This window comes from Pongo pygmaeus, chromosome Y (genome assembly GCF_028885625.2).
Source record: "Pongo pygmaeus isolate AG05252 chromosome Y, NHGRI_mPonPyg2-v2.0_pri, whole genome shotgun sequence".
Taxonomy (NCBI): domain Eukaryota; kingdom Metazoa; phylum Chordata; class Mammalia; order Primates; family Hominidae; genus Pongo; species Pongo pygmaeus.
Genome location: NC_072397.2, coordinates 48351606 through 48367910, shown reverse-complemented (window position 1 = coordinate 48367910; position 16305 = coordinate 48351606). Strand labels below are relative to the sequence as shown.

General features: G+C 41.4%; 1 pseudogene; it reads left to right on the top strand.

Moving 5' to 3' along the window:
* The first annotated feature begins 495 nt into the window (after window positions 1–495).
* LOC134739072 (zinc finger protein 285-like) lies at window positions 496–15699 on the top strand (annotated as a pseudogene).
* Window positions 15700–16305: the final 606 nt, after the last annotated feature.

Genomic DNA, 16305 nt, shown 5'->3' with positions numbered 1-16305 from the left:
CTGTAATTCCCCTATTAAGGATTCAGACAATGGTGGTTAATTCATTCTGCTTCTTCTGAGACTAGGAAACAAATTACAGGGTATGTTATATTGCAAGTGTAGATTATGCAGTCTTCATCAACAGAAACAAAACATGATGGGGGGCGGGGATGGAAATATTTAAGTGAATTTTAATTGAAAAGTCTCGTGGTTTTAACATTAAAAGACATGCCTATAAAATAAGTACCTATAAAAGTCTTCACTAAAATGGTAAAGTGCTCATTTCCAAGTAGTAAAATATTGAAACTTTTTCTTTTCATCGTTGATAGTGATTTATTTAACATTTCAATACTTTATCGTTATTATGATTGTCATTATTTTAGACGAATGCACGGAAGTCAAAGGACTTCCAAATGCACGGAAGTCAAAGGCTACCTTCACCCAGGTAGCCTTGCGAATGTCCACTGCTGCGCGCGGGGCTTTCTGGGGATTGTAGTCCATAGGCCTCCTTGCGCATGCGCCGTGGTACCAGATGCTAGCTGCGGGCGACATTGTTTGGGATGCTGGGGTGAGTCCCGCCTAGACCGCGCCCCTCTCGGAAGCGTAGCCAGGAATAGGGCTGCAGGATGTGCAGCTGTGACCCGTCCCTGTGGACTGAAGTAGGAGGAGTGGAAGAGGGGACTGGTGACCAATGATAAGGCCTCGTGGGTGGGGTAGGCTGGGGAAGTTCAGCGGCCCCTACCTACCCGGGGTGGGATGGGAAGCGCGTGGGCTCGGTTTGGGGAGCAGCCCTGGGTTTGACAAAACGTGCATCTTCACGTTTCGTGACAGCGACTTGCGCTGTGCCACCTTGGGTCGAGGCTTAGGGTCCAGTCTTGGAATGTGCATCTCTGGATGAGGGCAGAGGGGCGCTGGCTCAGAGTTTGGGAGTAATGGCTGGGGCTGTGCCTCCCTGAATGGGATGAGGGATTTGCTTAAGCAGCTTTTCTCTGGAGATAGAGGATGGCTTGGGCTATTCTCGCTCAGTTTGGCGCGGGCGATTCTGGCTCAGCACCCCTAGGTTCTTGGATGGGGAGTTGTCTTGGGTCTGAACTCTGGATTTTAGCAGCTCTGACTCCATTGGGGCATTTCTGACTTCAGGGCAGAGGTTCCGGCTTCTGGCAATAAGGAAACAACTCAGACTGTAATAACTCAGGAGTTTAATATCACCGCATACATTTTGAAAAGAACGGTCCCAGGCCTGGCGCGGTGCCTCCCTCCTGTAATCCCAGCACTTTGGGTGGATCACGAGGTCAGGAGATCGAGACCATCCTGGCTAACACGGTGAAACCCTGTCTCTACTAAAAAAAAAAAAAAAAAAAAAATTACAAAAAATTTGCCGGGCATGGTGGCGGGCGCCTGTAGTCCCAGCTACTCCGGAGGCTGAGGTTGGAGAATGGTGTGAACCCGGGAGGCGGAGCTTGCAGTGAGCTGAGATCGCGCCACTGCACTCCAGCCTGGGCAACAGAGCGAGACTCTGTCTCAAAAAAAAAAAAAAAAGAAAAGAAAAGAAAAGAACTTCCCCAAATTATTAACTCCATTCTCACCTCACATGCTGTGAGCCAGGGAGTACGGAATTTGAGTATTATAAAGCACATGAGCAAATGTAAGTGTTAAATTACACTCAACAAATTTGAAATTTCAATGCTCTCTGTATATTTGATAAAGTTAGAGATTTAGTGTTAATTATTTTAGGTGTAATGGCAGCTTTTATTACATTTCTGATCGTGTTTCTGAACAATTGCAGTTCCAGATTCAGCTGCACTTTTCCTCTAGGTCTTCATTCGCTGAAGAGGTTGATATGGGCATCTGGTCTCATTCGTGATGTATTCCTCAGATCAGAGTAGTTGTCAGGATGAGGGATGAGAAAGGCATTTGTGTGAGAGAGCTGTGTGGACTTTGGCAGATAGGGAAAAAACAAGAGTCCTGAGGTGCCACGTGTCCCATGCCTTTGGCTCCCCACCTTTTCCACCCTGCTGTCTGCCCTGAAAGGCCGCCATTGCCTTCTGGCATTGCTTGTCTTTGGCCAATGGGAAGTCTCAACAGGAAGGTTTGGAGAGAGGAAGAAGTGTGAGTTGGAGGATCTTGTCCCCGAGTTCTCTCTCTGCAGGATTGTCACAGATTAGCTGCCCTTCTAAACAACAGGTCATGGTTTTGGTGGTCCCGGCCACACAGTCCTCTCAGTTCCAGGCTCCAGGGACTGCTCCCTCCCCTTACCTCTTAAGGCCCAGGTAGTATAATGGCACCTCCCTGTCACTTCCCAGGATAGAGCCTTATCCACTCTGATTTCCTTACCCCCAGCCAACACCATTGTAAGCCGTCTGTTTATTAAACTCACCTCAAATTTGAATGTGCCATCTGGTTACTGCCATGGCCCATAGTTGACACAGGCAGAGAGTGTCTGAAGCCAGAAATTCAGGAAACCAAACCCTCAACCATATATGTGTGACTGCATGTGTGGAGATGTGTGCTTGAAAATAAACCTGTCCCATTATTGGCTCTGAAGTGAGAACAGGTACTGGAAGTAGAGGGTGAGTTTATGTCTTTGCACGTGCATCTAATGTATAATATCCAAGCCAATTCTATTTGTGCATTTGTTAATATTAAGAAACACTGATTGAGTGCTTGTTAAATGATAAGATCCTTAGCAAGTACAGTGGATAAAAGACTACGGCTTGTTTTTGTTTGTTTGTTTGTTTGTTTGTTTTTAGGATTTGTAGTTTTTTGACAGGGGAAAGGAGGAGTGTTTCCTTGGTAGGTTTTAACTATTTTAAAATGATGTAATTCATGCTGTATTAATGACTTGAACATTCCTTATTTTGGCCTTTGTTGGAGCCCAAAATAAGAAGTGATTAATGATGTCTCTTAAAGGTAGTAAAAGAGAGAAAAAGAGTCAAAGGATTTACCCTAAAGACATTTCATATTCTATTAACCTGATTCTATAACCCTGTGAGCTGCAATTCAAAGGGTAGCCAACAGACCAGTGCCAATAAATGACATTGGTCTGTGACCAGATAATTTGAGAACTTAAGTGTAGATGTTTAAAATTTTGTCTTATTGATTAACATAATAATAACAATTGGGCTTTAATTTGCATACCTTCTTAATTTCCTTTTTCCAGTAATTTCTTTTTACTGTATCTTACCAAAATATCAGTCTGTGACAGACTGAAAGTAACAGTAATAATAATAATAAAAACTAGTCTTTTATCACAGATAGTGTGAGAAGCACTATCTTAGAAGGCAGAAACCTGGTTTTTGGCTTTTATTTTTTAATCTTTGGAGTTTCCACAGTGCTTAAAGTGGCAATTTTATTCAGTAAGTTTCTCCACAAAGGCGAGAGGCAATTGTGTTTACAGGGTTTATCTGATGGAATCCCAATAAAAAATAGACAGAACACTCAAATGGGGTAATTTGAGAAGAGCTTAATAAAGGGACAATCTATAAAGTTGTAGGCAGGCTGTGGTAATCAACAAAGGGTATGGCAATATTTAAGAGCTAGTGATAGCAGGGTAACTTACTGCCTTTAGGACTGAAGGGCTAAGGGAGGAGGCAGTCGCTAAAACCTGAAAAAAGATTCATTGGATGACAGCTGCCTGATGGTGGCCATGAACTTTGGTCAATGGATATGGAACTTAGCCATTCCACAGCAACCTTTAGGGAAAAACCTGGGGGAATAAATATTCTGACTTCACTCTTGTCCCTTCCCTGGATCTCTTGCTGACTTTCCCCATTGGCTGAACCCAACTGGAATCTAATTGGCAAGGGAATTCACTGATATAAGCAGTACAGGAAGGGGCTTTAGTGTATATGAAGTGGCGAGCTTAGAAGGTCTGTCTATCTACTTTGCTACTTGCTGTCTGAGAGCATGTATAGTTCAGTATACCATGAGCATTTCCAGAGCAGAGGATGTGTCTTATATGTCATAGGTGTGTCATCAATATTTGCAAAAGCAGTGGATAGAATGGCTGCTGGAGAGATAGTTTAGGAAGCCAAGAGTCAAGGTGTAGATGTTTAAAAATTTGCATTATTGATTAACATAATAATAAAAATTGGGATTTAATTTGTATATCTTGGCTAATTGCAAGTTCTTTAGACCACAGGCCTGGCCATACAAGGTCAAGTCTTGCATGTAAAAGTGGAAATAGCAGAAGGCCCCTGTCATCCTGAGATTTCTCTCTTTTTTTTTTCTTTTTTTTTTTTTTGAGACAAAGTCTGTCTCTGTTGCACAGGCTGGAGTGCAGTGGTGCAAGCACAGCTCACTGCAGCCTCTGCCTCCCAGGTTCAAGTGATTGTCCTGTCTCAGCTTCCTGAGTAGCTGGGACTACAGGTGCCCGCCACCAATCCCAGCTAATTTTGTATTTTTAGTAGAGACAGGATTTCACCATGTTGGTCAGGCTGGTCTCGAACTCCTGGCCTCAAGTGGTCTACCTGTCTCAGGTTCCCAAATTGCTGGGGATTACACGCGTGAGCCACTGTGCCCAGCCCTGAGATTGCTGCCTTATTCAGCAATTCTGGAGCCTTTTTTCCAGCATAATACAGATGTAGATTATGTCAGTTCATTCACAAATCTGAGAAAAGGAAAAGAATGTACAGGTTTTGACCCAAAAGCTTGAGGAGAGAGATAGGAGTTACACAGTGGTCTGAGATTGAGGGACTGGGGACAAATCTAGGGAAGTCTTGAGGAGGTGGGAGTTCAGTCTGTTCAGAACGAGAAGAGACGATATCTAGGGAGAGAAGGAACTGAGAGAAATTTGTACAGATAAGGAAGGAACCAATGTTCATTTATAACTTGTTGAATCCATGATCTCATGGATTCTTTCTTCTTTGCAGTTCTGCTTTTCCAGAATCCTGCCCTTTCCAAAAGGAAGATGGTATGATTAAGTTCCAGGTAAGTTAAGGGGTTCTTTCTCTTTAAATATACTGTTCATTCTGAGGAACCAGACACTTCTGCTTTCTGAAAGGAGGTCAGCATTTTTTGAATGACTACTATGTATTAGTTACTTCATCTTGCTCATAATGAGTTTGTGAGGCAGATGGTTTGACTCCCTTTATAGAAGTGAAGAAACAAACTCACAGATTTCAAGATGTCTACTTTGGTGCTACTCTAAGTGTGGTTCATGTAGCAGTACCAGTCCATGAACTGCTTATCACTGCCCCATGAGGGAAAAAGAATCAAGAGTAAGTTCAGAAACTTTTATAGCAATTTGGTGTTGCCGCAGCATCTGAGTGCATGGGCAGCATATACATGACTATACTCTAAATGTCACTGGTCTCGTTCGATAAGTAACAAGATTTGAATGGGTATCTATTGGTCAGAGTTCAACCAGCAAGGCAGAACCAGTAAGAGATATATATTAAGAGATTTATCTTAAGGAATTGACTTATATGATTATGGAGGCTAACTAGGCAAGTCCAAAATCCACATGGCAGTCCCTCAGGAAGGATGGCCAGAACTCTTAGACACAGACTGAAGCCGCTGTCTATGGGTGGAATTTCTCCACCTCTCAGGGAAGCCTCAGCTCTGCTCATAAGACCCTTTAGTTTTTTGAATCAGACATACTCAGATTAGTTAGAATAATCTCCCTTAAAGTAAACTGATTATGGACTTTAATCACATCTACAAATTATCTTCATAGCAATACCTAGATTTGTGTTTGATTCAATAACTGAGGACTGTAGCTTAGCCAAGTTGTCACATTAAAAAGACCATGACAGTGTGGAGGAAGGATTTTCTTTTAATCATGAAAAAAATTAATTATGAAAGTACACAAAAAGAACAAATGGTATTATGAGCCTCCATTTGCAGTACCCATCATGCAGTTTCAATGATTAACTTTTTGCCAAAGTTAATCATTGCTTAATCATTGCTTAATCTCTTTTTCATTTTTTTCTTTCCCAGAGTATTTTTAAGAGGCATGTTATTTTACACTGTATTGGTTTTTCTCTGAGCACATCACTTTTGTATAGTACTTTATTATATATGCAACTAAAATGAATGAGCTCACACTTTTATCCTTCTGCCTGGAAACCATCTTGCCCAAGTCCAAGATTCATTAGGTAAATTTTCTATCTTCTAAATTACAGCAACAGTTTACCAAATGTTCACCACTACATCCAGGTCACCATTTTTCCAGCCTCCTATAACAGTGTCCTCAATGGTTACGGCCAGGATCTAAAGCCGATGCCATGAATATTTGGTAGCACTCTGCTGGTTTTGGTTAGCTTGGGTGTGCCCTCATAGTGAAGACAGAGGGACAAGAGAGCAAGTGAACGCGTGAGATCTGTCAAGGCCCAGGTTAGAACTGGCACATTCTCACTTCTGCTTCATTTTGATAGCCAGAGTAAGTTACATTGCCAAGTCAAAACTAAAGGGGTAAGAAAACACACTCTGGTCCTTTAGTGGGATTAGTGAGTATGGAAGAGGATATTTCTAAACAGCAATCTAATTTACCACATTCTCTATGTATTTCAGTATATATTTCCTAAAATATTGACTAATGAGATAATCAATAATTATTTGGTATTATCTAATACCCAGACAATAACCAAATTTCCCTGATTATCTCAAAAATTTTTTTAACCGTTGGTTTGTTCAAATGGGATCTTACCAAGGTCTATACTATCATATAGTTGGCTGTTGTATCTCATAATCTTTTTTAATCTAGAGAAATTTGCCCCTGTACTTTATTCTCTCCTGCTATTGCCTTGTTGTAGAAACCAAGTTTGGTGTCCTGTGTTCTTTCCTATATTTGGAATGCATTTGTTTGCTTCCTTTTCTTATCTTTCAATGTGTTATCTATCCACAGTATTTCTTGTAAGTGGAAGCACCAGATGCTTGAATAGATTCAGGTTCAAGGTTTTACAAGAATACTTCATAGATGGTTATACAAGAATACTTAAGACAGGAAAAGATTTATAGATTTTTGCAAGTGTTTATTCGTTGATAAATTTGGTTTCTTAATATTTTGGGGCTCTCCTTGTATCTGCATCCTATGACAATCGCTGCCTAGGCTTCGTACAAGGCATCCATCCAGCTACAAGGGTGGTGGAGAAATGAGTGTTTTGTTTTCCCAGGCTCTATAGTTGAGGCAGAGAAGGGAGAATGGGGCATAAGCTGGGTGAACCTCTATCCCTAACCCCTTCTCCCTACATTTGAACACCCCAAGTAGACTTCAGGGTATCTGTATTTCCTGAATGATTAACTCAAATTCGATTTTGTTGCCTCCCACAGAAGAAGGTATACAGTAGTGTTACTGAGAGAGTGATGCTATTAGGACAACCGTGCTGACTCCCCCTGATTTTGTTTTTAATCATTGTCAGATTTGGGTAATTGGACAATTGTTAGGAACATATTCTTTGTGACGTCCTTTGTAACCGCTTGCAACTTTCATTTGAAAGCTCTGCATTATTTAGAGATGCAGAGTCTATTGAGAGAACATATCTGTAAATACTTAACTCTGAGCAGTGTGATATATGCAGCGATAGAAATATTTTATGTAAAAATTTGTTTCTTGTTTAGGAGATGGTTATTAACATCAGATTATTCCCCACATCCTTTTATTTTGAGAAATTTCAATTTATCACGAAAATGAAAGAAGAGCATAATGTGTAATATTCACCTAGATTCACCAATTGTTGACAATCACCCACAAACATATGCATAATATACGTATATACACACATATCTATATTGTATTTTGATGACCCAGTTGGGGATAAATTGCAGGCATTAATATAATTCATCCCTAAATATTTCAGCTTGTGTCTTCTAAGAGTAAGAGCATTTTCCTACATTTCCACCTTACTGCTAACATACTCAAGAAATTTCACATTGATACCACCATTTTTTAATACCGAGTTGATATCCAAGTGTTCTTAATTATCCTAATAATCTCCCTTTTCTCTATTGTGTTTTTTGAATCTAGGAGCCAGGCTTTTAGTTACCCTGTCTTCTTAGTTCCTTTTAACATGATAACAATAGATTAACCTGCCATGAAAAAGTGAAAATACCAAATCTTGGCGTGTGATGAGAAATGAAATCATGGAACAGTACTAGACTTGGGTATCAGCACAACACCTTAGTATAGATTTATCTGTGCCTATTTCCTGGGCCGTATTTTATAATTTGATTAATATTGTCCTTTGGGAATCCCTGATCCAATAGGATTAATGTCCTTATGAGAGAGCCTCAATAGAGCTTGCTCTCATTCTCCCTCTGCCATGTAAGGACACAGTGAGAGGACAGCTGTCTACAAGCCAAGAGAAGAAACCTGAATGAAACTTATCTTGGTGGTACTTGATCTTAGACTTTCCAAACTCCAGAACAGTAAGAAGTTAGTTTATTTTGTTTAACCTAATCAGACTGTGGTATTTTATTACTGCAGCCCAAACAGACTAAGACCAGTCATTTGCGTGGATGATTGAACGTGGCATGTGGTTGATGTTTTAGGAAAGGGTGACATTCAAGGACGTAGCTGTTGTCTTCACCAAGGAAGAGCTTGCTCTATTGGATAAAACCCAGATAAACCTGTACCAAGATGTGATGCTGGAAAACTTCAGGAATCTCATCTCAGTGGGTGAGTAACTGAGCATCAGACCACTGGACCTGTGTCCTGAAATCATCATTTCATACCAGATAGAAAACTCCAGTTAGATCACAAAGAGAAACTTTGACCACTGGAAAGAAAACTCCTAAGAGATGCATGTGCAGGTTAGAACCCTGCAGTTAATGAGTTTTTACAGATCAGTGTGAGGATCTGGCCCCTTGTGAAGGGTTTGTGAGGGAGCTCTCCCCAAATCTCATACCCTGGCCTGTGGGCATTTAATGCAGTTAGTAATCACTCCCTCCCCTAATCACACATTTAGGCTCTCATTCTTTCCTCGTATTTCTCAGAATGAGACTTATAAAATTCACACATCACCAAGAGCCTTGATCTATGGGTTGCTTCTGCAGAAAAATCAATGTTTATCCAATGTTTTGGATAAACCAATGTTAAAGGAACAAAGGGAGAACTTTGATTTTTTTGGCAGTTACAATAGCCAACACTTACTTGTACGTAGTAAGTGTAATCCAAGTGATGGCTTATTTGATTACTTTTTGATAAATATCTAACCTCGTTTTCATTTCTCAGAGGTTCATATACAGTTATGTGTTACCTAAGTTTAGTTTATGAGATAGAGATATGGTTTGGCTATATCCCTACCCAAGTCTCATCTTGAATTGTAGCTCCCATAATTCCCACATGTTGTAGGAGGGGCCTGGTAGGAGGTAACTGAATCATGGGGCAGGGGTCTTTCTCGTGCTGTTCTTATGAGAGTGACTACGTCTCATGAGATTTGATGGTTTTATAAATTGGTGTTCCCCTGCACAGGCTTTCTCTTTGCCTGCCGCCATGTAGGATGTCCCTTTGCTCTTCCTTCACCTTCTGCCATGATTGTGAGGCCTCCACAGCCACATGGAACTATGAGTCAGTTAAACCTCTTTCCTTTATAAATTACCCAGTCTTGGCTATGTCTTTATTAGCAACATGAGAATGGACTAATACAGATAGTTACTGTTATTATCCCCCTTTTATGGACGTATTACTCTGTTTTCACACTGCTGATAAAGACATACATGAGACTGGGCAGTTTACAAAAGATAGAGATGTATTGGACTTACAGTTCCACATCCCTGGGGAGGCTTCATAGTCATGGTGGAAGGTGAAAGGCACGTCTCACATGGTGGTAGTCAAGAGAAGAGAGTTTGTGCAGAGAAACCACCCCCCCCCTTTTTTTTTGAGTCTGGCTCTGTAGCCAGGCTGCAGTACAGTGGTGCTATCTTGGCTCACTGCAACCTCCAACTACCAAGTTCAGGCAATTCTCCTGCCTTAGCCAACCCAGTATCTGGGAATACAGGCATGCAGCACCATGCCCAGCTAATTTTTGTATTTTTTAGTAGAGAAGGGGTTTCACCATGTTGGCCAGGATTGTCTCAATCTCTTGACCTTCTGATCAACCCACTTTGCCTCCCAAAGTGCTGGGATTACAGGTATGAGCCACTGCGCCCATTCAGAATCTCCCTTTTAAAAACCATCAGATCTCATGAGACTCATTCACTATCATGAGAATAACACAGGAAAGACCCGCCCCCATAATTGAATCACCTCCTAACGGGTTCTTCCCATGACAGATGGGAATTGTGGGAGTTACAATTCAAGATTAGATTTGAGTGGGGACACAGCCAAACCATATTATCCCACCCCAGCCCCTCCCAAATCTTATGTCCTTACATTTCAAACCAATCGTGCCTCCCAACAGTCCCACAAAGTCTTAACTCATTTCAACATTAACTCAAAAGTCCACAGTCCAGTGTCTCATCTGAGACAAGCCAAGTCTCTTCCATATATGAGCCTGTAAAATAAAAAAACAATGTATTTACTTCCTAGATACAGTGCAGGTACAGGCATTGTGTAAATGCAGCTGTTACAAATGGGAGAACTTGGCCAAAACAAAGGGGCTACAGGCCCCATGCAAGTCTGAAATCCAACGGGGCAGTCAAATCTTAAAGCTCGATAATGATCTCCTTTGACTCCATGTCTTGCATCCTGGTCACGCTGATGTAAGAGATGGGTTTCCATGGTCTTGGGCAGCTCCATCCCTGTGGCTCTGCAGAGTATAGTCTCCCTTCCGGCTGCTTTTGTGGGCTGGTGTTGAGTGTTTGTGGCTTTTCCAGGCACACGGTGCAAGCTGTCGGATCTAGCATTCTGTTGCCTGAAGGACAGTGGTCCTCTTCTCACAGCTCCACTAGGTAGTGCCCTGGTAGGGACTCTGTGTGGGGGCTGTGACATGTGGGAATTATGGGACATGACACCTGGGAATTATGGGAGTTACAATTCAAGACGAGATTTGGGTGGGGACACAGCCAAACCATATCAATGGATGAAACAACTGAGTCACAGAATTCATAACTTGCCCATGATCACACAGCTTATAAGAAGAACTAGGATTTGAGCCCTCCTAATCTTGCCCTAGGTCCTGTGTTTTTAATAAATAACCTCGTGAAACCAAAGTGTAATCTGTAAACACAGGACCTTCTACATAAATCTGCATATCCCTGCAGTTGTTTCTCAGACTGCAGGATAAAACCCTCTTGGTGAGTCCTGAAATCAAATTACTGTGTCATAACTAGCAATTTTTAAAAAGCAAAATAGATTAATAGAACAGAAAACAAAAGAATATATCAAAGTGCATTGCACATCGTATGTAAGTATCAGCTGATAAAACTTTTGTTTTAGTGAGCAGTCTGTGTTGATGTTCGTGCCTATTCCTACTGAATCACAGTGCTGATTTTATTGTGGGTTACAATCAGAACAATTGGGAAACCACTGCTTAAAGCCCATTTGGGGCTGCTCATGGTCTCCCTTTCCCTGATACTATCTTATAAACTAAAGTCACTTTCAATAAAACAACCCAGAAAGGACCTTAAACCAGAAGCAGTATCCAGTGGGACTTGACCATGATATTCATGCCATTTTGAAACCCATCATAGGGTCCCAAAAATATGATCGTCCTCTTCTGCCTCAGCCCCCGGTTTGTTATATACCACAATCTTGCTTCCCTGGGTGCCAGGCCATTGACAATCCACAGTATCTGTTCCCCATTCTCATAGTCATGGCTGTTTGAGATTCTGCAATAACTTAAAAGGTCAGAACTTAAGGAAATGGATTATGGGATCTGAGTGGTCTCTATCTTTTCACGAAGACAAAGAACCTCGGGGAACATAAAAAGGCTGTCTCTTAGAGCTTGTCTCAGAGGTTTACATATGCATCCCCGCACAATGCCAGGACCATGTTTCACAGTGTTTATCCCTATTTCAATCCCCATTGCCTTTTTATCCCCATCCCCTTAAGGCTCACCATGTACAGTTGTGCAGTTTGTACACAGACATACATGATAGTCCTCCATATGACAGTGATGTGAAGGAAGGGAAGACATCAAGAGATAGAACCTGTTTGTTTCTGAAACCTCTTGTGACCCTTTGTGTCCCTTACTCTGCCCAACATATGAAAAACACTCCATCAATATGTATTATTTCTATACACACATACACTACACAAAATGGGAGCCTTTCCCATACTTTTTGTAGCAAGATTATTAAAGTCTTTTTGTTGACTACTCTTATAGCGGGGAGGTGAATTTCTTCCTTCATAAATTTTTCCTAAGATTTCCTTTTATTCTTTTTTGCTGTGTGGGGGTTGAAAGGTCTTGCCGTTTCGCCCAGGCTGGAATACAGTGGCACAATCTTGGATCACTGCAGCTTCTGCATCACAGGATTAAGCAATCTTCCAATCTCAGATTTCCAAGTAGCTGGGATCATAGGCAAAACCGAGACAATTTTTAATTTTTTTGTAGAGATGCGATCTCACCGTACTGCCCAGCCTGGTCTTAATCTCCTGAACTTGAGTGACCCTCCCACCTCAGCCTCTGAAAGTGTTGCTATGACAAGCATAAGCCACTGCACCTGGCCAAGATTTCTCTTAATTTCCCTACAATACTTGATTTCTAATTGGCAGCTCACAGGTTAGAATTATTGTTGCTCTAACTGTTTCACATGTCAATGGGAGCCAGGGACAACTTCCAACCCCATCATAATATTTCATTTTCTCAAAACCTCTGGACAGGAGATTCACAAATTCTCTTTCTTCTCATGGGAGACGGGATTAAAAAAACATTTTGAATCTTCAGGAAAAGGGGTTAAATTGCCTTTCTCAAGAAGTGCTTCATTGCTGGCAGATTTGGAAACAAAGGATCCGGGATTTAAGTGTGAGTCAGGATTATATCATGAACCTTCAAGAACAGTGTTCCCCACATTTAGAAGATGTTTACCTCTGTGAAGAGTGGGCAGGCATGTCTCTTCAGATTTCTGAAAACAAAAACTATGGAGTAAATGCCATTATCAAAAATCGAGATATCACAGCATGGCAAAGCCTGACACAGGTTCTTACCCCAGAATCTTGGAAGAAAGCCAACATAATGACCGAGCTCCAGAAATCTCAGGGAAGATATAAGGGAATTTACGTGGAAAAGAAATTGTACAGACGTGCTTGGCATGATGACAGCCTCATTTGGACCTCACGTGATCATCATGAGTCCCAAGAATGTAAAGGAGAGGACCCTGGTAGACACCCCAACTGTGGGAAAAACTTGAGTATGAAATCAACAGTTGAACATCATGATGCGGCCCATGATTTACCACAGCCTTTCACATGTAATAACTGTGGGGTGGCCTTTGCAAATGATACAGATCCTCGTGTCCATCACAGCACTCACCTAGGAGAAAAATCTTATAAACGTGACCAGTATGGAAAGAACTTAAGTCGGAGCCAATATCTTATCATTCATTGTAAAAGCCACTCAGAAGAGACTCCCTATGAATTCCACGAATGGCCTACAGGCTGCTAACAGAGCTCAGACTTTCCCAGATGTCAGAAAGTCCCCTCAGGAGACAATCCCTACAAATGTAAAGAATGTGGCAAGGGCTTCAGGTGCAACTCTTCCCTTCACAGCCATCATCGAGTCCACAAAGGGGAGATGCCCTACAAATGCGACTTATGTGGGAAAGCGTTTGGATGTAGGTCACTTCTTTGTATTCATCAGGGAGTACACACAGGGAAAAAGCCCTACAAATGGTGAAGAGTGTGGGAAGGGCTTTGAACAGTACTCCAACCTTCTTATCCATCAGAGAGTCCACACTGGAGAGAAGCCCTACAAATCCAGTGAGTGTGGCAAGTGTTTTAGTTCAAGCTCTGTTCTTCAAGTCCACTGGAGGTTTCACACAGGGGGGAAACCTTATAGGTGTGGTGAGTGTGGAAAGGGCTTCAGCCAAAGTACACAGCTTCACATTCACCAGAGAGTCCACACAGGGGAGAAACCATACAAATGCAATGTGTGTGGAAAGGATTTTGCTTATAGCTCGGTTCTTCACACTCATCAGAGAGTTCACACTGGAGAAAAACCATATAAATGTGAAGTGTGTGGAAAGTGCTTTAGTTACAGTTCATATTTTCACTTCCATCAGCGTGATCACACCAGAGAGAAACTATATAAATGTGATGAGTGTGGTAAAGGCTTCAGCCGGAATTCAGATCTTCATGTTCATCTCAGAGTCCACACAGGACAGAGGCCCTATAAGTGTAAGGCATGTGATAAGGGCTTCAGTCGTAATTCACACCTCCTTGCCCAACAGAGAGTGCATATATATGAGACACATTACACACATTGTGAGCATGGCAAAGACCTTCTGACTCATCAAAGACTACATGAGCAGAGAGAAACATTATAAACGTAGTAAGTCAGGGTTAAATTAGGAAAACAGAAGCCACACTGTATTCCAGATAATAGAAGCTTACTCAGCCTGTGGGAGGGCTGGGGGAGCAAAAGACAGGGACAATGCCATCGACAATGTCAGCCCGCAGCACTGGGGTGTACCAGGCAAGAATTGTGGATTTCAAGAACTTCTGTATGCTACAATGGCAAAGTAGGTTACTCTTGACAAATGGGTGGTTTGTGGTAGTGTTTGTAGTTGGAGGTCAAATTTCCATTAAAGGGTGTATCCAGGAAAAAAATTCTAATTGGGATGATTATGGTAAGGTCTTCAGTTTAGCCAAAGTCCCTAGATTTTTTTTAGTCCCCAACGGAAAAATATTCTCTGTATGAAGAACATTCAAAAGTGTGCTCGGAAATGAAACCAATGCTCTTACTATGAAAGAATATTAGTGCTCAGGTTTTCTATGAGATTCTCTGCACAGGCAAGAAGCTCTGCAGAAGTGACATTTGAAGGATGCGGCAAAGGCAGTGCTGTATTAATCACACTGGTTCCATTTCCTTGCAAATAAGAAGACTCTATTCCTCAGTAACTCTTGCAGTTAAGAGTGTGCCCATGTTTGAGTTCTAGCCAATGGAGTGTGAGCAAAAGTGATACAAGCCACTTTCAGGTCTAGCCTTTATAAACATCCTCAGGCTTCTCTATCCCTGCCAAGGTGATCTTGGAGGCTGCTTATTCCAGACTGGGTCGATAGAAGGTCGCTATCTGATCTGTGTTGGATTTCTTTTTAGAGTAAGAAATAAAAATTCATTGTGACTCACCACTGAGATTTTTAGTGGCTTAATTTTTACTGCAGCATTGCCTAGGCCATCCTGACTAGCATGGAGGGATTTTATAGCAATATGTTTCATTGTCATTGGAGTCCACATACAGAAGCAACATTGTAATTCAGAGTTCAAAGCTTTTAAGTCTTTAAGGCTTGATGTGGCAGTACAACCATCTAAAATGGTATGGATGGGACTTCTCCAGTGATAACCTTCATTCTTTGGTGTGTACACCAAAAAGAAATGTTCAAGATGATATAGCTGTGGTAAAACTTTACTGAAAAGTACAACCCACAGACGTAAGAAATCTCATACAATAGAGAAACTCTGTAGTGTGGGAGCTGAATAAATTTGTCAGCTCACACATTAAATGCGATTAAAACTTAACTAGAATAGGTGTTCTGTGGTTAGTCTTAATAAAATTAATTGAATAAAGCTAACATTTACTAAAGTGAGCAATAACATGTAAAAAACCAACAGTGTTCATTTCAGACTGATGCAGTCTTCTTCTCAGCAGACTTGTATAATAATGGGTTTTTAAAGGGTGCTCTTTCTGTCAGCTTCCTCCAAAAATTGTCATTTGATTGGGGATAACAGATGAATTCGAGAGGCGATCTCTTTGCTCTTTTTTTTTTTTTTTTGGAAACAGGGTATTGCTCTGTCACCCAGGTGGCTGGAGTGCAGTGGCCTGATCATGGCTCACTGCTGAAGCCTTGAACTCCTGGGCTCAAGTGATCCTCCTACCTCAGCCTCCTGAGTAGCTGGGACTACAGGCATATACCACCATGTTCAGCTAATGTTTTCTTTAAAAAATTTACTTGTAGAGATGGGGTCTTGCTTTATTTCCCAGGTTAGTCTCATTCTGGTTTCAAGTGATCCTCCTACCTCAGCTTCCCAAAGTGCAGGGATTACAAGTATGGGCCACTGCACTCAGCCCACAATGTCTTTTATTTTTTTTCAAAAACAATCTCCTTTTTTGTTTTAATTGACTTATAGGTTTCTTCATTTGGATCATGGTTTATTCCTAGTTTTTCTTGCAATACATTTTCCTGCCAGTTATAAATTTTAAACAGAACAGCCATTCAAGTGCAAATAAAACCATCCCTGAAGTGTCATTTTCTTACTGATCGGGTGGATAAGAGTGAAATATTTTAAA